Below are 21,625 nucleotides of genomic sequence, written 5' to 3' on the forward strand. Positions count from 1 at the left end.
AGGGGTCCAGTCACAGAGAAGGAAAGGGCCACAGACCCAGGCTAAATAGCTTAGTTACAGAATGATCTCATAGCTGTGAGTATATATAAATATTCAGCCCTCCATTAGTCAAATCAGCTTATAAATCCATATGGCCTTAGGTTCATGGAATCTTGAATTAGCTCCACTAGTATATGCCACTGGTTCTCACCCCTTGGGCCCACCTAAGAAAGGGTTGTGGAAATCATGATCTTGGGCTCTGAAGCCTGTTTAAATAGTGAGATGAATGAAAAGCCTGAAAGACAGAGATTCTAGATAGAAAATTGATAATCAATTTGTTATTTGGCTAGCAACTAATCAATAAATTGATGATTAGTGGTTTCTCTCAGTAACCAAAGACAAAACTAGGGATATCACTAAATGCTTAAATACCTTTGGAAAAGGAAGTGACCCTGGCAAGTGAAAATCAACCCTGATTGGTTATCAATTAGTGAGGGGGTAGACATATTAATGAGGAGGTAGGCTAAAAGTCTTTAGCTCCCCCTGCTGAGAAAGTGGCTTGATCACGAGATTCAGCCACTTTTAGCAATCTGGATAAAGGATCCATCTCTATCCAGGCCACTCTGGTTGGTTTTCTTCTTCATAAACTAGGTTGCCCTAGACTCCAATGGAGGGGTACTATGATATGGGCTTATACCCTCAGGACAAGAATTCACCTAGATTAGATTCTATTTACACTTTAAATAGAAATCTGGTCTTCTAGTTGGGTAGGGTCCTGCCCAAGATCAAGGAGCATGTACCTAGAGGATTTGGGCAATCTCATCTATCCTTCAGAGACTGGCTGAATGATCTACAGGCAGTGGTCCCTGAATAAGGAAATAGAAAGGAAAATATCCATCCTAATTTAATAACTGGTTATTAATATAATAGAAAAATAATCATTTCTCTTAGGGGCTCATATTATCTTGGCAGTCAATGGAGAACCTGGGGACTCTTCCTCTTCCCCCTCAAACTGTCATTCTATATATTTCTTCTGTAACACCACCAAATTAGTAGAAAGACTTATTCAGTGACTTTATTTCCATACCACCTACTATTTCTTCACTGTCTTCCAGACTAGAAAGGGCAAATGTAGTAGATCCAAAAATCAAGTCTCCAAGCAGCCAAATTCCATTGCTTTTATCTCGGTCTTCATATTCTCATCTTTCTGTTGTGGACACTGAGGATTGCCAACTTAGTAAACTCTATGCCCACCAGATGTCCATGACGTCTTACCTATTTCTCTGCCTTTCCTTTATCTCTTCTTAACTAGCCTTTTGGTCTCCTTGAGCCCCTTAATCATGGGCATCCATTCCCTCCCCACATTTCTATGCTCAGTCTTTTCATCTCACTATACTATCTCCTGACTTCTATTCAGATGAATCACAAATCTATCTCTACTCCTAATTTCTCTTAAACTCCCCTTTAAGTACCTGCTCAAGATCTACCCCTTGATCATGCCCAATTTTTTCAAACTCTATATATCCTTAACAGAACTATAAGAGTAAGGACAAGCTGAATATCCTTATTCCTATTTAGGACTCTATTTTCTATTCAGGATCAAAACTTCAGAGACATCTTTCTGTTTTTACCTTTATACCCAGCTCACTGTCCAATATGACCACTTCAGACTGATATCTCAACTGTTCTTTCTTCTCTATGTCTACTTCCACTTCCATCCCCCCCCTTTTCTTTCTTTCTTTCTTTTTTTTTTACAGGGTAATGAGGGTTAAGTGACTTGCCCAGGGTCACACAGCTAGTAAGTCTCAAGTATCTGAGGCTAGATTTGAACTCAGGTCCTCCTGAATCTAGGGCTGGTGCTTTATCCACTGTGCCACCTAGCTGCCCCATCCCCCTTCTTTATGCAACTACTATTCATCAATATGGGCTAGCCTAATAATCTAACTGGTCTTTTTCCTAGTACCACCCTCTCACCAACAAAAAACCCAACCTTTTATTCAAATTTGAAATAAATGGAAAATGCCACACAGTGATTGGAATGGGATAGGATTAGCCAAAATGCCCTCAGAATTTGGAAGTGCTTGCAGAAGGGACCTTATAGGGCAGCTATATGACAACACACAAACAGGGAGACCTGAATAATGAGATATTCATGGGCCTTTGAGAGGCTTGGTTGCCCTAGATAGAGGAGCATCCCAGAATCCTGGACAAAGGAGAGTGGTGCCAACTACAGGAAGTCCCCAGTTGGAATCCCCCTATGTAGTCATTCCTCTCCATCCTGCAAATTTTCCCTTCCATGAGAACAAAGCATAAAAGTGTACATCCTCTATGTCTTCCCCCCCCCAAAAAAATTGTCTGGGCTCCTTTACAGAAAGCTAATGTTTTGCTTTGTTCTTTAATTTTGAAACTATTTAGAACAAGAAAACAATGAAAAATAGAGGACAGAAATGAAGAAATTATCTCGGTGCACAAGAAATTAAGAAATGATCTTAATTCACATTCTCATTTTCTATCACGGGACTAATTTGTACTCTAATCTTCTCATATTTCATAACGTGGCAGATACAATAATGGGCATCAACACATCAGTGGGGGAAGGGGAGGGCGTTGAGATGTCCCATACTCTCTACTTTCCTTAGTAATGCCATGGTTTAAAAAGAAGGCCTATTAGAGCTGAATCCTCAACTCCCACCCAGAAAAAAGGTAGGAAAGTTTAAACAACAGATACCATCAGGCAGTTTGAATGGGAATAAGGATGAGAGAAGAGTCTACGTACCAGCTTAGTTCCTTCTCAAGACAGGACTGGTTATAAATGGGTCAGAACAGTGGCTTCTTGTCAGACATAGATCTTCTTGACTCAATAATTTGAGCCCCAAGGAGAAAGAAGATCTCTGTCCCTTCCAAACTGATTTGTTCAAGTAGTATGAAGAGGCATGAGCCCCAAGTTTCTAGTATAGGGAAGCCTTGTCATCTTCAGGAGCTAGATTTGAGGGGGACTTAGGAGTACTCAACCTAGTTTGATCCAAAGTAAGAGGCAGGACTTCTAGTGTAAGGGCCCTAGTCTTTCCCACCAGTCTCTCCCCATGGCCTGGGAGATGTAAGACTCTAATGCTTCTCTTCCAGCCTCCACAGGCTGGAAGACAAGAGAACAAAGACAGTGGGAGCCTTGTGGCTCTGCTACTCTTTTTTTTTTCCTGGTGACACAGAAGAACTGATTTTTCTCTTATGGCCTCAATTATTGACCTGGAGCTAAATAGCAGAGGCCTGACTTTGTAGGTGTCTACCACCTTGCCCTAGTTCTCTCATTGTCTTGAGTTGTTTGAGCCCAACAGTTGGTTATTGACTGTAGTCTACCCAGAAACATTAATTTGGATTCCTTGATGCCTCAGATAGAGCCAACTACCTGGAAATATGGTTAATACAAATACAGACATGTCAAATGATTCACTATGCCATTTATAAAGTAGAAAAGTCTGAAAGTCCAGGCTGCCAGGGATACTCATGTTTGAGGGAATCATTGAGCCATCACAAGGAAGTATCCTCTGAGAGGTTGAAAGGGTAGGTAACATGAACTATAGAAGTTGGTGGGGTATACTTAATAATTCTTCCACAATCAGTCTGAAGATCATGAGGTTGATTCCTCATGTGAAACTTAACCACTGATCATATTATCAAACATATAGATAACTAAAAAATTTTAGCAGGACAAGTCAATAAAAGTCAGCACTGATGTCCCATTTGGCAGCTGATGATGCTTGCCAATGAAGTCTAACTCATTCAATGGGCACATTCTATCCTGCTAAGCATTGGCTCCCTGTAGTGATAGGTAAGCACTCACAAGATTAGTCAATATGGTTAACTCTCCCAAGAGAATCTTTTTTCTTTTTTTTTTCTTTTTCTTTTTTTTAAACGGGGCAATGGGGTTAAGTGACTTGCCCAGGGTCACACAGCTAGTAAGTGTCAAGTGTCTGAGGCCGGATTTGAACTCAGGAACTCCTGAATCCAGGGCCGGTGCTTTATCCACTGCGCCACCTAGCTGTCCCCCAAGAGAATCTTGAACCATTGGTGCAGTAAATATGCCAGTCAAGCGAGGATATGAATAGGGACCAAGAAATTTGAACTGATCTTTTTGCCAAACTTCCAAAAGTAACATTGGTTCAGAGAAGGAGTCAAATGGCCCATAACAAAGACTTTCTTCCTCATGATACCCATGTATTTTTCTAGACTGTCACAACTGCTGGAGGGAAAGAAGCAGATTGCAGCAGACTAGAAGGAGGGACCAGTGAAAAGATCAGTAAAGTGAGAAAAGAAACCCCGTTATTTACAGAGGGGAAGAGCAATCACCAGCTAAAGAGGTATTAGATGGAATATTAACATACATGCTCCAAAGCAGGACAGGATTTATCTTCAGACTAATGGGAGTCACCTTAGGGAAGATGAAGGGGATTTTGAGGGGGAGACATAGGTGAGTATGAGTAGAGGAGGACAGATGAGAGGGAAAAGCCAAACATCTCTTTTCATGGGCATTCCTCTAAGAACAGATGTTTTGGTTTGGTTTCCATAAAGCCCAGACCCTTCCCTTGGTAATATCATCTTTATTTTTTTTTTCAGGGCAATGAGGGTTAAGTGACTTGCCCAGGGTCACACAGCTAGTAACTGTCAAGTGTCTGAGGCCGGATTTGAACTCAGGACCTCCTGAATCCACTGTGCCACCTAGCTGCCCTTTTTAATTTTTTTTGCAGTCATCTTTATTTTAATAGAGCATCATCTTTGTGTTTAATAACTATGAACAGCCCCAAAATAGAACAAACTCAAGGTTTCTTGGAAAAGATGCCAGACAACTAAGGTCCCAGAAGTAAGGTGAAAGAATGAGGTCTTTTATCAATAAGGATACTCAAAAATTTGGGTCTTTAGTCCTTTGTCCTTTCCCTAACAAACTTCCAAATATATTCATTGTCCTGAGGGGCTCCTGACCAACATCCTCTTCCTAAGGATAAAATCACCAATCTAGGCACATTTTTTTTCATTTGGTGAGGCAACTGGGGTTAAGTGACTTGCCCAGGGTCACACAGCTAGTAATTGTTAAGTGTTTGAGGCTGGATTTGAACTCAGATCCTCCTGAATCCAGGGCCAGTGCTCTATCCATTGCACCACCTAGCTGCCCCCAATCTAGGCACATTTAAGGCCACTATTGCCTGAATTATAATGACCAAGCAAGAAATAACAGAGAAAAGAATTAGAAAAGAGAAAAAACACAAAGCTACTGAGTATTTCTAGCTAACATCATAAAGTCAAGTAAACCTAAGAAAGACTGCCAGTACATTGAATAGACCCCCTGTGCTAGGATTATGGAATGATAAATTTAGTTGTGATCCCAGATAGGCAGAGAATAATTCATGTTAGCTGAAAAGTGGAGTATTAGTTTTTATTAACTATGCAGTTATTAAAATAAAAGTATGATTCCCTTTCCATTCCCTACCCCCAAATTAAGGTGGTAACAGCAGCATCAAGCAGTGACAGACCAAAATGTTGAGAGGAGCACATTCAGCCATGACACTCAGAACTGCTTTCTTTAACAGGTTTTTCTTTTTCTTTTTTAAAAAATAAACATTTTTATTTAAAGTTTTGAGTTCCAAATTTTATCACTCATTCCCTCCCTCCCCTACCCCCTTCCTGATTGGGTAAGCAATCAGATATAGGTTATACATGTGCAATTATGTACAAAATTACCATATTAGTCATTTTGTATAAGAAAATGAATAAAAGGAAAATATGAAAGTGAAAACCAGCATGCTTCAGTTCGTGTTCAATCAATATCAGTTCTTTCTTTGGAGGGGGATCATATGCTTCTTCAATAGTCCTTTGGGATTATCTTGGATCATCATATTACTGAGAATACTTAAGTCATTCCGTTTAACAGGGTTTTCATTGACTCAACATGTCTTTGGAGCAAGTGTTCAAAAGCCTGTGTTAGGCCAAACACAGCTACATACTTTGGTCTGACTGAGGATGGGACTAAGAAACTTTGCTTCATTCTGGTTGTAAGAAAAACATAGTGTCCCTAACGAGAGACCCCAAGATATCTGGGCCAAAGGTGGGAAATATTATCATATCTGTAAAAGTCAGGTGGTCACATACGTACATGACAGGCAGTATATGTCACCAGGGGAAAATCTGGTGATAACAGTCAATAGTATATACATGTATATCCATACACATATGTGTCACCAGAAAAGGGTATCAATTTGGTTTTTTGGTTTGTTTTTTTTTCATATAAACAGTTTATTATTTCCAGTTACATGTAGAGATAGTTTTCAACATTTGTTTTTATAAGATTTCTTGTTTCAAATTTTTCTCCCTCCCTCCCCTCCTCTCCAAGACAGCAAGTAATCTGATATAGGCTATATCTGTACAATCACATTAAACATATTTCTGCATTAGTCATGTAATGAGAGAAGAATCAGGGCAAAATAGAAAAACCTCAACAACAAAAATAGAAATAGTATGGTTCGATCTGCATCCAGATTCAACAGTTCTTTTTTTTTTCTGGATTTGGAGAGCATTTTCCATCATGAGTCCTTTGGAACTATCTTGGACCATTGTATTGCTGAGAAGAATCAAGTCTATCACAGTTGATCAACACACAATGTTGCTGATACAGTGTACAATGTCCTCCTGGTTCTGCTCATCTCCAGGGTATCAATTTGTAACAGGACTTGAGTTGCATCAGAAAAAAAAAAAAAATGATGCTCACAAAGAGCTGAGTATTCATTGAGAAGTATCATCCTACACCCACTAAAGGAATACTTTTTCCATGAAAAAATGCATTGGCCATGATTGTTTTTTGGAGAAATGTGCCTGGTAGTCTCATTAGAATTTGCATTGGCTATTACCCACACAATCTAGAATTTCATAACATTCATGTCAAAGAGCTCTCATTGACTGCCCAAGGACAAATCTCATCCCCTGGGATTTTATTTTATTTTTTATTTTTTTTAGTGAGGCAATTGGGGTTAAGTGACTTGCCCAGGGTCACACAGCTAGTAAGTGTTAAGTGTCTGAGGCCGGATTTGAACTCAGGTACTCCTGACTCCAGGGCCGGTGCTCTATCCACTGCGCCACCTAGCTGCCCCCCTGGGATTTTCTATCATTTATCATGAAAAGGAACACCCCTGTCAGGAGGATTCTGCAGGAAAAGTCCAATGTAAGCTCGAACCACACATAGGCTAGTCAGGGGATACAGACTTGTCTCTCAGTCTTTGCAAGTTGAAAGTGAATATTCTAAATATCTATTTGGCATACCTACCAAGTTATCTTCAACTCCCAGATAAGATGATGCATGTGATTGCTTATTGTTTCATAATTCTTTACTTGTTAATATACACAAATTTTGTGTTTTAATTAAGTTCTATCATGATCTATTGTTCTATGCTTTATAGGGTTCAAACTAAAAAGTAAAAAATATATACAAAATACCTGTTACCTACTCTGGGGAGAGACCTTAGATAGAAACCATATCTGAGTTTTGTTTTAGCTTTTTCCCCAGAGGCACTCTGAATGGCTGTAATGAGCCAGAGAGTGACAGAAATGTGACCTCCTCTCCCCCCATCTGTTAGGGATTAGACTCTCTTAGGAAGAATTTGGTCTGCGGTACATCCAGACCAAGAGTCCCTTTTGTGTGTGGATGGATATCTTCCTTGGCCTTTCTGTCTGCTTCACAGGAGTCAGATAGATGGCCTCTGAGATTTACTCCTATTCTGAAATCTGTGATTTTGATCCCATGGGTCAGCCTTTCAGTACACTGATCTTGGATAAAAACTGCAGATGAATGATGAACTGGCCTAGAATCAAACAGGACAGCAGGCTAGATTTCATTTAGAAACAGTTTTTCACAGACATACAATATTCCTTGTTACAAATCCATCCTTTTAAAATTAATATTCTCTTTTTGATGAACTGATAATAGGGGAGGGGAGGGGGATACACAATTTGTGTGAAGAACCTAAATTGCAGATGAACTTAAGAGCAATGGAGATACACATGATTGATGTGATACAGTGGTAAGAGCAATGGTTTTTGGAGCCAGAGGACCTGAGTTCAATTTCACCCTCTGCCTCTTGCTACCCCTGTGACTTTAGCTAAGTCATTTCATTTTTCTGGGTCTCAGGTTCCTCATCTATACCATGAAGGGGCTGGACCACATGGCCCTAATTTCCCTTCAGCTTTAGATCTCTAGCTATGGACTGAACTTATGATTCTAAGTGTGGCCCATGTCCAAAGTGCAGAGGAAAAGAATATATTGGAAATGTATGTGTTTAATACATGACCATAAAATGAGTAACTATAACCTAGACCAGTATTTCTCAAAATCAGTCAGTCAATAAACTAACATTAAGGCCTACTCTATGACAGGCACTGTGCTAAGCATTAGGAATACAAATAAGAAAAAGACAGTTCCTCTCTTCAAGGAGCTTCCAATCTATTGGGGGAAGACAACACACAAAAGGAAGCTGCAAAGGGAAGGGGAAAGGACAGGGTGGGAAATTAGGAGATGGCTGGTCCTATGTGGAAGTTCTGGGAGTAGCTCTCCCACCTCCAGTCAGAGGAAAGCCAGGGGCATAGGGTGCCAGTGAGGTGCACTGGGCTAATGTGATCTTTCAGGATGAAGAGATTCCTGGGGAATGATGCAGAATCCAAAGGAGCACAATGGAAGAAATCTAGAGTGGTTCACAGACCCCTGGGGATTGCCAAAATCCTTTCTGGGCTCTCTTGTGGTTAAAAAGTTCATAATACTAAGCTGTGATTTGCCTGTTAAAACACTCTTCCCTTTTCCAACTTCATATTTCATATGTAGCCAAATTTTCTTCGCATACTTCAAGTAAAATCACATAGCACACCTGATCAAGTGTGGAAGCAGAGGAAAATCCAAGTGTCTTCTATTAAATCAGATGTTAAAGAGATTTGTAAAAACATGTAAAATGCTGCCACTCTTTTCACTCTTCTCTTTGTTTTAGAAAATAGCTCTTTTTCACTAAAAATGTTATTTATATTACATGTAAAGGGTTTGGTTTTTAATGAATTAATAAATATTTTTAAATGATCAAATTAATTTCTAATATGTTAAATATTGATAGCTACAACAAAAGCTCTTTGGAGTCCTCGATAATTTTTAAGAGGATAAAAAAGTTCTTAATAATTTAAGAGGATAAAGTGGTTCTCAATATTTTTTAAGACTATAAAGAGGTTCTCACTAATTTTTAAGAGGATAAAGAGGTTCTCAGACCAAAAAAGTTTGAGAACAGCTAGCCTAGAACTTCCACTGATGACACCTTACAATTTACAATTCACTAGGTGCTTTCAGATCCATCATCTCATTGGGATTTAGAAGGGATTTCCCTCAGTTACATCTTGTTCACCTCTTATCCAGAAGGAACCTTTGTTGTCACTTATCCATAGAGTAGATGGAAAAGAATGATCAATGGAGAAAATGTCAGAAATAGAGAAATGCATATTAAAGCAATTCAGGCTCTACTTCACAGCCATTAGATTGGCAGAGTTGACAAAGGAGAAAATGACAAATGAGGATCTTTTTCATAGTAAATCCCAACTAGAAACTAAGAGGAGGCCCACCTATTAGGGAAAGGCTAAACAAATTATGGAATATGAATATAGTGGAATATTATTGAATCCTAAAATGTGACAAAATTGTGAGCTACAAAGAAAATTGGTAAGATCTCTACAAACTGATATTGAGTAAACAGAACAAGGAAAACAATGTAATGGGGGCGGGGGGGAAACAGCTTTGGAATACTTGAAAACTGTGATCACTGCACTGAAAAACTCCAATTCTGGAGGACAGAAGATAAAGCTCAATACCCATCTCTTGCCAGAAAGGTGATGGAATACAGAATGAGCCATTGATTTGGGGGCATGGCTAGTATGGGGATGTGTTTTGCCCAATATGCATATTTGCTAAGAGAGTTTTCTTCTTTTTTTATTGTTTAGTTGGGTGAATGGACGGGGAGGAAGATAAAATAGAGACTTATTAATTGAAAAAAATAATGAAAATAAAATTAAAATAAGGGAGACGTAAAGTAAGTGGTAGATCAGCTCAGCTAAAAGTGGAGGCTATCCTTTCTGACTCTTAGTACAGGACTCTCTGAGCTCTTATTGACTTTTCTTCACCTGCTTGTACTCATACGCAAAATCCCTCTTCCCATTCCCCTTCCCCCCCTGCAAAAAAAAAAAAATGCCATACATATGGATTAAAAATTTCTCTTAATAGCTTTATCCTTCAAGCTAAAAGCTTTTTATTTTCCTTCCATAAAGCACTTTAATATGTAGAAGTAATCAGAGAAGGAAAGGGAACTGGCAGATACTAGCCCTAAGGTCCAGAAATTAAAACAAGACAGATTTGCCTACTTTAAACTAGGCTTACATTTCCTAAAAGATGCTCCCCACCTCCCACCAACCCCCCCAAAAAAGGGAAGGGGAGTAAAAGATATTAGAATCTAACATAAGTCTTTGGAGATGAACCTTAGGCAGGTCACGTTTTTTTTACCCTCCAAAAAATTAAGGTACCGGATGATTCCAGTTCTAGGTTCTCTTCCAAGGAGACATTTCATGTTGAAGGGTTTAATGCCACATCTCTGTTTTCTAATGCCTGTGTGCCAGTAGAAAAGTCAACTAATCTCCCTTACCTATAAAGAGGCATTTCACAAAATGACTTCTAAGATTCCCCCATACAAGCTTTAGGGTTATGTTCCTATATGCTAACATGTGATGTTATCAGGGCTCTCTGGGCTCAAAGCCTAGGATCTCTATTTTAATACTTTGACACTTTCAGTTCTAGGGCCACTGTTGGTTCTGCTATAATAGGTCTAATTTCCAATCTTTAAAAAAAAAAAAAGCCAGCTAGGTGGCATCATGGATAGAGTGCTGGACCTGGAGTCAGGAAGACTACTACATGAGTTCAAATCTGACTTCAGACACTTTTTAGCTGTGTCATCTTGGACAAGTCACTTAACCTTGTTTGCCTCAGTTTCCTTATCTGTAAGATGAGCTATAGAAGGAAATCGCAGACGACTCCAGTATCTTTGTCAAGAAAACCGAAAATGGGGGGGTCACAAAGAGCTGGACAAGAGTAAACAACCAATTTACACATTTATTGAGTCAATCAAATTGAATGGAATCTTCAGCAGTCACCCTCCCAGAGAGGAATTTAAAACTGGAAATTCTTGGATTTAACACCCCCTGCCCCTACAGGGGCTTAACGGGGCCCTGGAACTCTCTCCCAAGCTGTCCTCAATTGGGAACCTCTAAATGTTTAGGTTTCACCTGGCAAAAGCTGCTACTAATAAGGGATTTGCCAGTCGTTCTTCATCCTACCCTAGGAATCCCCTACACAACTGTAAGGGGGAGGAGAGGAAAAAGAGAAGGACACCTAACAAAATAAGTGAATGATAGAAAAAACCGAGAACTCAGCACTCTGAGTTGGATAGTGGGATACAAAGATCACGCTAACAAATCCTACAGAGCCAAGCTGGCCTCTTACCTACCCCAGGAGTTGACCTCCAGAAGGAGTTTGCTACTATTGTTTGTTCTAATTCAGGGGAGGGAAAAGATCCCAAAATATTTCCACCTGGAACTTAATCCCAATCTAAGAGTGGCCACACCACCATTTATCCTCAACAAACTATCACAGGTAAAAGGGAGAAGCATTACTGCACGAGGTAGGTGGAAAAAAGGAAGAAAAAAGCCCTCAGCTGTGTGTAATCTGCACCTCCCCCAACCCAAAATGAGCATGCGTGGGCCCCCTAAACTTTAAAAGCAGCCTTCTGGCGCAGGTAAGAGAAGAGAGAACATGGGGTTGAGAGGTATTAGGCTCCTAATGTTCTTGTTAGGAAGAGAGTCCAACAGTGGAAAAGAGTGTTTTGTTTGGTGTTTCTCTAAGAAAATGTGGGTTGTTTTTTTTTTCCCCAAAGATCTTTCTTTTAGGTACTTCAAGTAGTAGGGAGTGGTTTCTAACTTTTCCCTTTTTCTTTTTCTTACGAAAAAAAGAGGGGGGATTTCCCCTCTAGCCCCCCCCTTTTTCTCTCTCAAAAGGTTTCTTTTCTTGCCTGCCCTACGAACGTCTTTCTTCTAGAAACTTTGTGGGTAGCTGGAAGTGTATTGGCTTTGAGTCAGGACTGGGATTCAAATCCTAGATTCTACTTAGTTGTGAACACAGAGGTTAGAATATCCTACATGCTCCCGAAATGCTTTTTGGATTGAACTTGACTGAGAAGTCTAGTTTTCTAGAAACTGGCATTTTTTACCTCAATATTGAGGCAGAGGATCATCACTAAAAACTTCTTCTCCCTTCTGTCTAAATCTTTTCTAGCAGCTGGATCGTCATTTTACTTTTCGAGCCTCTTCCTTATCTTGTTTCTTAGGCTAGTTGAGGCAAAGGAGTTTCTTGGGCTATCTGAAAGTCCTATGGAAAATTTACGTCTTAAGGAAGTACTTTCTAAAGTACTAATGCTTAGCGCTATCTTAAGTATAGTGAGGCACAAGTTGAACTAGAAAGCCTCAGACTATTTCTAACTCATTCCGTCACTTTAATTGTCCCAACAATTCTTGGGACATCAGAAGTACCAGCTGGAATTCAACCTGATTTTACAGTTAGGGAAGCTGAATGTTGGGGGCAAAGTACTTTAGCTGCCTTCTTGTCCTCAGGCATCTGACCTAGACTCAAGTAGATCCCAGGGGTTTGTTGATACTGACTTTAAGACTTCTTCATAGGCCAACTGATGGCTCTATTAGTATAGAGAAAACTGCGGCATCTTGTTGATTAAAGCTGTCTACAACCAAAAACTGAACTTTGGCTTGTTTTTTTTAGACAGGTGGGACAGTGGGGTGTCAAGCGCCTCTCGGCATCGCTGAACCAGTGTCAGAAATGGGGCTTGGATCTCGATCTTCTCTACCTCAAGTCCGCTCTAAGTTCGCTAATATCTCCTTGGTGGGAAGATATTAAGGCTTTCTAAAGCTTCAACATGAAGCTTTTATTTATTCCTTCAAGTAGAATATGTTCAGTAAGACATACTCTTGCCTGTTTAAATGTTCATGTGCCCAGCATGTAACACAATGTTCAATAGCTTTCTGATCTTTCATTAAAACTTCAAAGAAAGTTCTCTTAACATTCAACTAAGCAGCTCCTCCCAAGTGACTGGATGCTGAATTCGGAAACTCCAGAAAAGGGGAAGCAAATAGAACAAGAGAAGTATGCAAAAGTTTTGTCCTTCTTTGCTCCAATTCCCTGATCCAAAACTTCTTAAAACAAGCTTGCTTGAGTGTTTAAATTCTGTTATAAAGGGAAATTAAAGGAGCAATATAGCTGTTTAAGCAGGGGGAGTATTGGGGTGGGGGTGGGGAGGGAAAAGGGGAAGCTTATTTGGGGAAGGGATGTATGGGGGGAGGGAGCAAGAAAAGTAGTGTGGGGACCTCATGGGGAGTCAACTCATTCCTCCCCCTCCACAGAGCATAGAATTAGAACCCCAAGGTGTGTTGAAGTGAAGTGGAAGGAAAACGAACTTCTGGTCCATAGAAAGGTGGCCCAATAACAAGAGCAAGTAGTAAGCTCCCTGCTATGCACGATGTAGCTAATCGGAGGTCAAGCAATTCATTATGCCCTCTGTATTAAAAAAAAGGCTCCCACATTAGGGGTGAGGGGAAGTAGTATCTGATGACCTAAAGTTCTTGTCAACTATCAAAATGAGACAGATCTTAAGACCTAACAAGCCCTCTGTGAGGGGCAAATCGATCCTCTCCTCAGTAATTCTCAGGAACTCAGCAGCAATTTGACCAAAGGCTCTTTTACTTCCTTCTCGTGAGGAGGCACCCTAGTGTGCAGCTAGTGGGTACAAAGAAAAAAGGGGCTCGAAGGCCCTGTTATACCCCATTCCCTAATGAGAATGGACCCTCCCCTTTTTCATACTTGGCCCAATTACTCAAGGGTTCCAATCTACAGGCAAAAACTAGCTAACTGGAACGCAGTATTCCCACCCCACCCCCTTCCTTGTAAGGGCATAACTCGGGAGTGGACCTTATACTTTGTTGTATGGACAACTCCAGATGGGACCTTATTGAGACCAGGGCTCCTTGAACCATATGATTTTGTTAGCCTGAGGGGGAGAAGGGGATCTGAGACATTTGTCCTACAAATGGGTCAGGAGGAGTATGGTCATTGAGAGGAGACAACTACCCATTTTCTCACCCTTTCATAGGGAAAGGGGCTCTATAATAGCTACTAAGATAATGAGCTAAGTTTTCTTTAAAAATAAATTGTTGAAATAGTAGGAAGGTATACTTATATCCCCTTCACTATACTCTCTAACCACAAATACTTGGCCTAATAACACACTTATTAGGCTCCTATCACATATTCTGCTACTGCCCTGACTACATAGGAAGAAAAAAATGGAAACAATCTCTGCCGTCAAAAAGCTAATTCTTGGGGCAGCTTCATGATCCAGTGGATAAAGCACTAACCCTGGATTCAGGAGGACCGGAGTTCAAATCCTGCTTCAGACACTTGACTGTACTAGCATTGTGACCCACAGCAAGTCCCTTAACCTTCACTGCCCCACTAAAACAAAAGCTTAATTTATCTAAGTGTAGGCTCCATGGCCTCAGGGTTTTCCCCACTTTTTAGGAACTGATTTTTCTCCAATTCAGGCTCCAAAGTATTTACCTCGTGATGGTCTGAATAGATTCTTCCTGCAGGTGTTTTTCTTAAAGCAAGTTTATCTGAGGGAAATCACATTTATGTGGATCTTAATAGGATTAGATTAATTGTATAAAATTAGCTTTTTGGAGGACAGGTGTCGGAAATAAAGATACTGGAGTTTCCCATCTGGTGAATATATGAAGGCTTGCTTACATTCTAGCAAGAATGGGCATGCTATCTAGAAGAGTGGTATGCTTTGCCACAGCAAACTACTTCTTAATCCCTAATCCTAGTGAAAAGGTCCCTTCCCCCCTTAGCCCCATTGGTTGAAGATTGAAGCCTACCATCTTCCTGGAATGCCTCTACATATTTCCCCTTAACATGTCCCCACCCTCCTGTTTACATAATTCATGTTTGAGAATTTTGGCAGTTAATAAGCATAAACTAAGCAAGGGCAGTACAAACTAGCTTTAACCTTTGGCACACTTGGAATAGTTAGACTACTAGCCTTGAAGTTTGGGTTTTTTTTTCTACACCTACTTTTAGGCATCTGCAAGATGATCTTTTAGCCTTGGTCTCCTTTCTGCAATCCTCCTTTCTTACCAAGACTCCTCTCCCTCTCATTTTCTGAGAATACCATTTTTTTAAATTTCCCTTTCCTTTTATTTTTAATGACTCTTATAATTGATACTACCACCACATTTACTTCTAACCTGCTAGGTTCCAGATAGTTTTCCTGTGATTTTTTTTGAATAGAATTTTATTTTCCAAAACATATGTAAAAACAAAACTTTAACATCAACTTTTTTTTTAAAACTTTGTCCCAGCTTCTTTCCCCCCACCCACAAGAACTCGAGCAATTCAAAATAAGTTATGCATGAGTAGTCATGGAAAAGTTCCCATGTTAGCTAGTTGTGAGAAAATGGTCAAAAAACCCCAAACTCCAGATTAAGGAGTTTTCGAAGAAGAAAAGAAATGTTTTTAAATGTATTTCCATCTGTTTTTCAGGTACCATCAGTTCTTTCTCTGCAGATGGGCTGCAATCTTCATAAGCCCTTCAGGGTTATATTGGATCATTGCCTTGCTGAAAATAACCACATGCTTCCCAGCAGATCATCCCCCACTATTTCTGTTATTTTGTATACAGAACATTTCACTCTGCTTCAGTTCATGTAGGTCTTTCCGATAATATCCTGTTCATTATGACCTGTATATAGTAACTTAAGCTTGACAGAATTTTCTTCAAAGTGGGTACCATGCATTTTGCCATTATAATCAAGAGTCATAACTGTTTCCCTCCATCCCACTCCCTTCCCATGATATTTACTCTATCTTCTTTACTTCCTCCTCAGAGGTGTTTTACTTCTGACTATCCTCTCCCTCACTCTGCACTCCCTTTTTTCACCCTTCCTTTCTTATCCTCTTTTCTTCCCCCCCCCCACTTTCCTGCAGGGGGGTAAATAGATTACTCCTCCTAATTGGGTATGGAAGCTATTCCCTCCATGAGCCCACTCCAATGAGCCCAGGATCCCTGAGCTAATTTTGTTCTAAATTTTTCTTCCTCCCTCCCTATGAGATCAAGCAATTCAATATATCATACTGGTGTAGTAAAGCAGAACATCTTCATCTTCCTTGAAAGTGTTTTGCTTTTTACTGTTCTCCCCCCAATCTGCCCTTTCCTCCTTCCCTTCTTCCCACCTCCCCTTTTCTCCCTCCCCTCCCTCAGGGCAAAAATAGATTACTATGCCTACTTGAGTATGTATGTCAGTCCTTCTTTGAGCCAATTCTTATGATATTAAGGTTCCCTCACTCCCCAACTCCTTCCCCTTCTACTCTCCTCCATAAGCTTTCTTCTAGTTTCCTTCATGTGAACTACCTCTCCCCAGACCATCTCTCCTTCTCCCTCCCCCAGTCTATTCCTCCTACGCCTCAACCCTATTTTAATGATGTCATGGATTAGCTAGGTGGCACAGTGGATGAAGCACCAGCCCCAGACATAAGACATCCCACCCTGTCTGCCCCACAAAGAACAAAACATAAATGCTTTACAGATACCATCCCTTCATATTCAGTTCAGACCTGTATCTTCTGAATTCCTTACTGAGCTAGTTTTTAGGATTTCAAAGTATTATCTTCCATGTAGGAATGTAAACAGTTTGATCTTTTACTATCCCTCATGAAGTCTTTTTCCTGTTTACCTTTTTATGGTTCTCTAGGGTCTTGTATTTGAAAGTCAAATTTTCTATTCAGGTCTTCATCACAAATGCTTGAAAGACCTAACTGAAATCCCATTTTTGCCTCAAAGATTATACTCAGTTGCTGGGTATGATTTTTTTTTTGTGCTGTAGTCCTAGTTCCTTTGCCCTTTGGAATATCATTCCATGCCCTTCAGTACTTTAATGTAGAAGCTGCTAGATCTTGCTTTATCCTTATTGAAGTGCCACAGTATTTGGATTCCTTTTTTCTAGCTGCTTGCAGTATTTTCTCCTTCACCTGAGAGTTCTGGAATTTGGGTAATATTTCTGGAGGTTCTCCTTTTGGGACTTTTTTTTAGTGAGGCAATTGGGGTTAAGTGACTTGCCCAGGGTCACACAGCTAGTAAGTGTCAAGTGTCTGAGGCCTGATTTGAATTCAGGTACTCCTGACTCCAAGGCCAGTGCTCTATCCACTGTGCCACCTAGCTGCCCCTGGGAACTCTTTCAGGAGGTGATTGGTGGATTCTTTCAATTTCTATTTTGGCTTCTGCTTCTAGAATATCGGGGCAATTTTTCCTCACCATCTCTTGGAGGATGGTAACAAAACTTTTGTTTTGGTTATGGTTTTCAGGTAGTTCAATGACTTTCAAATGATCTCTCCTAGATTTATTTTCTTGGTCAGCTGTTTTTCCAAGGAGATTTCACATTGCCCTCTATTTTTTCATTCAATTGGATTTGCTTTTACTGTCTTTGTTTCTTATAAAGTCACTAGCTTCCATTTGTTCAAGCCTAATTCTTAGGCAGTTATTTTCATCAGACAGGTTTTTTAATCTCTTCTTCCATTTGACTTGTCAAACTGACTTTTTTTTCTCATGACTCTCCTGCATAGCTCTCATCTCCCTTTCCATTCTTCCCTCCCTTTCTCTAGCTTTCTATTTCTCCTAATTTCTCCTCAAAGTCCCTTTTGAGAGCTTCCATGGCCTGAGACCAGTTCATGTTTTTCTTGGTCTTCTGCTTTCTCTGCCTACTCATCCTGGCTTACTATTTCTTGGCTTTTAACTCCTTAAAGTGTGGTGCTGCTTCCGGGACACACTGTTCAAGCTTACAGTGTGGCCCAGGGGATGGTTGGGCTTCTTAGCCTGCCTGGCCTCATTTTCATTTGATTTTTCAACTCTCCACTGGGGGATGGGGGTGGGGTTGGGGGGGGCTGCTTCTAGGCTCTGCTTCTGTTCCCAGCTTCAGAGGGTCCCAGGTGTTTTGGTTTTGGTGGGGAGGGGCAGGTTTTAATCTCACCTGGCCTGTTCTAACCTCAGGCCTACATACTAAGCAACCAACCAGCAAAGCTTTCTGTGGTGTGGTTCTTAGCTTCCAATGAGCCTGGTCCCCTGCGCCCCTCCCCAACCTGGGCCTTCAGCTGCTCAGGTTTTCTTCCTGGTTGCTGGGGTGGGACAGCCAAATCCTTCCCCACCCCAGTCCACTGGTACCCCTGCACTTGCCAGCCATTCAGCCTGACCACATGCTCAGTTCTAGAAGACTCTGGTGATGCAGCCAATTCAGAGGCACTGGGGCAAATTACTCTGGTGAGTATCTGGTGTGCCTGCCTGATTGTGGGGTTAGGCTTTATTTGTGGCCCAGCACAGCCCCCTGAAACTTCTCTATAGTTGGAGAACACTCTCGGGGCCATATTTGTGTTTTTCTGCCCCAAGGGTTCCTTTATTGATATTTTTGGGGCAATTGTATCAGGAGCCCTGTGTGTTTTAATGCCTTTCCTCCACCATCTTGTGAGAATAGCATTTTTCTGGTGTGACATTATTTCACTTCTCACAGGTGAAGTGTAGCTATTATGGGTGTGTTCACTATGGACAGATTCAACAGGCTAATGAAAGCTTACAGACGCATTTGTTTTAAAATAAGTAAAGCAAAATAAGACTACAAAGGAAACATTTATTGATCTGTTCTTTTGTTTTGTTTTTTGTGAGGCAATTGGGGTTAAGTGACTTGCCCGGGGTCACACGGGATCTGTTTTTTTAAGCCCCTTTTTTCCTTAAAAGATAAACTACCTTGCTGAAAGGGGGACCCATAGATAATGAAGTCATATTAATACTTAACATTTACCAAATGGTATAGTATCCAAATGTTTGGAAAGTGGAATGAGTTACAGGAGGAAATAAAACTATCCTAGTGGGGGACCTTAACCTTCCCTTCTCAGAACTTTATAAATGTAATGTTTAAAAAACCAAGAAGGTAAAGGAATAAATAAAATTCTTAAAGTTATATGATAGATCTCGGGAGAAAATCAAGTGGGAATAGAAAGGAATACAGTCTTCTCAGGAGTACATGGGACCTACACAAATTAAAACCAGGTGAAGAAAAGCAGAAATAGTAAACACAAGCTCTTCAGAGCATAATGCAATAAAAATTCAATTCAATAATGGTCAATTGAAAGATTAAAAATAATTGATGGGGCAGCTAGGTGGTACAGTGGATAAAGAATTCAACCCTGGATTCAGGAGGACCTGAGTTCAAATCTGGCTTCAGACACTTCACACTAAGCTATGTGACCCCGGGCAAGTCACATAACCCTCAGTGCCTTGTACACCCCCCAAAAAAATTTGAAAATTAAAAAAAAAAAACAAATTTTTCCTAAGCTAACTCTTAGTGTAGATTGTACAGAAAGGTAGGGAAACTTAGGCACTAAGGGCCCAATTTTCAGAGCATAAGTTAGAAGTAGCGGCCTCTGCCTGCTTGCCCATCTATATCCTTTAGTTAGGGAGTTTGTGAGCCTGCTTCAAGCACATCATGAGAGTGTAGTGTAAAAATGGCCCCAATTTAAGGCTTTCAGGTTTTCCTTTCATAGTTTACTATTTCTTTACTGCATCATGAAGAAAAGCCTTTTTTTTTTTTTGGTGAGGCAATTGGGGTTAAGTGACTTGCCCAGGGTCACACAGCTAGTAAGTGTCAAGTGTCTGAGGTCAGATTTGAACTCGGTACTCCTGGCTCTAGGGCCGGTGCTCTATCCACTGCGCCACCTAGCTGCCTTGAAGAAAAGCCTTTTAAACCTTTTGCCTGAAACGGTTGAGAGCTTGAAGAAAAGCTGTCTAACTTGGAAGGGCTGAGGGAAAGTAGGCACATCAGTGCACTGTCTGTAGAATCTTTAATTGGTCCGGCTAGTCAGAAAAGTGACTTGGAACCATGCACAAAGAATATTCACTAAATGGCACATCCTTTGAACCAGTGATACCACTAAGCCTATACCCCACAGATCAAAAAAGTGTGCTCTCTATATCCAAAACCATTCATGGCTCTTTTGTAGTGGCAAAAATAGAAGTCAAAGTGACTGAATACAGCATAATATGTTCATATAATTATTGTCCTCTAGGCAGTGACAAGATGTCATTTGGGGATATGTATGAGAAGAATGAATGCAATGTGCTCTCCTCAGGAAATATTGGGCAAGTTACATTCAAGTCCTGGAAGCTGCTTCTTTCCCTTCTGCACTATTCCTTTCCTGGTGAGCTAGCAGTTATTTAAAGACAGATAACTGAAATCCCCATCTAGAAGTTGTCCCATGAGTTGGGGTACATGTTTAAGAGTGTCATGAAGAATATGAATCCAAGGAGCCAAATAAACAGAAAAATAGGGGAGGGAATCTTTGACCCAATAAGACTTGCTGTGATGAGCATACTTTGCGCAACTTCTCTGGAAGTATGCCCTTTCTTGCAAGATTGTAATAAAATGGCCTTCCTGCTTTGCACCAGCCAGGAATCGTGCCTCAGTTTACCTGTTTCTTACATGTAGAATTTCTGCTCAACCTTCCCTTTGATCCAGAGTTCAAGAGAACTTCCCCTCCCAGCACCAGTCTCTTCCTCTAAGTATGAAAAGCATTTATCTTATGTAAACCCTAATTTGAGGGGTTTCCCTTCTGTTTCTATGGCTTTAAAGGCAAAGAGAAATGGAACAGAATCCCACACCCACTCCAGGTCTTGTCCTACTTGGCTTTCTCTGACTCTCAGATAGTGGAGTGCTGAGAAGACTCATTTCTCACAGACCCAATTGAAGAAATGTATGTACTTCTAATTTCTTAGTTCCCGTTTCCAATTTCAGTGTTGGCTCCATTCTGTTTGGATTGCTTGAAAATCATGTTTTGAGTGTTTTTTCCCCCGAACATGTCTTTCTCCCCCCCCCACCCCCCCCCCCGCGTTTCTTCTTGGTTGTAAGCCACTTATCTTTCCTTTTGAAATGTCATTCAAAGTTGCCCTTTGTTTTTTATAGTGACAGCCACCAAATCTTTTTTGTGATTCTTTTTATTTAGAACTTGGAATGTTTTTTGGCTGCTTGCAGTTGTGGGGTTTTTTTTTGCTTTTAGCTTTGCCAAAAGCTCTGGATTTTTGGCTGATAGTCATTTGACACGTTTCCTTTAGATGACCTGTTTCATTTTTATTGACCTTTGGTCCTCCAACTCTCTAAGATCTAGTAAGTTACCACTTTTTTCTTGAAAAACAGTATTCAAGGGTTTTTTAGGGTCTTTGGTTTTTTGTTATGACTTTCAGTCTGACATTGCTTAGATTATATATTCCTGATGGGTATTCATGGTAAACTTTGGTTATTATATTCCTTGTGCTTGCCTCTCAATACCTTTTGAATATTTTAATGTGTTCCTTATGGATCTTAGTCCATTCTAACTTTCAAGGTATTACTTTCTTAGTAAAGTTTACCACTTTCTAAGGTAGTAGTTCTTGCCATT

This window comes from Dromiciops gliroides, chromosome 2 (genome assembly GCF_019393635.1).
Source record: "Dromiciops gliroides isolate mDroGli1 chromosome 2, mDroGli1.pri, whole genome shotgun sequence".
Taxonomy (NCBI): domain Eukaryota; kingdom Metazoa; phylum Chordata; class Mammalia; order Microbiotheria; family Microbiotheriidae; genus Dromiciops; species Dromiciops gliroides.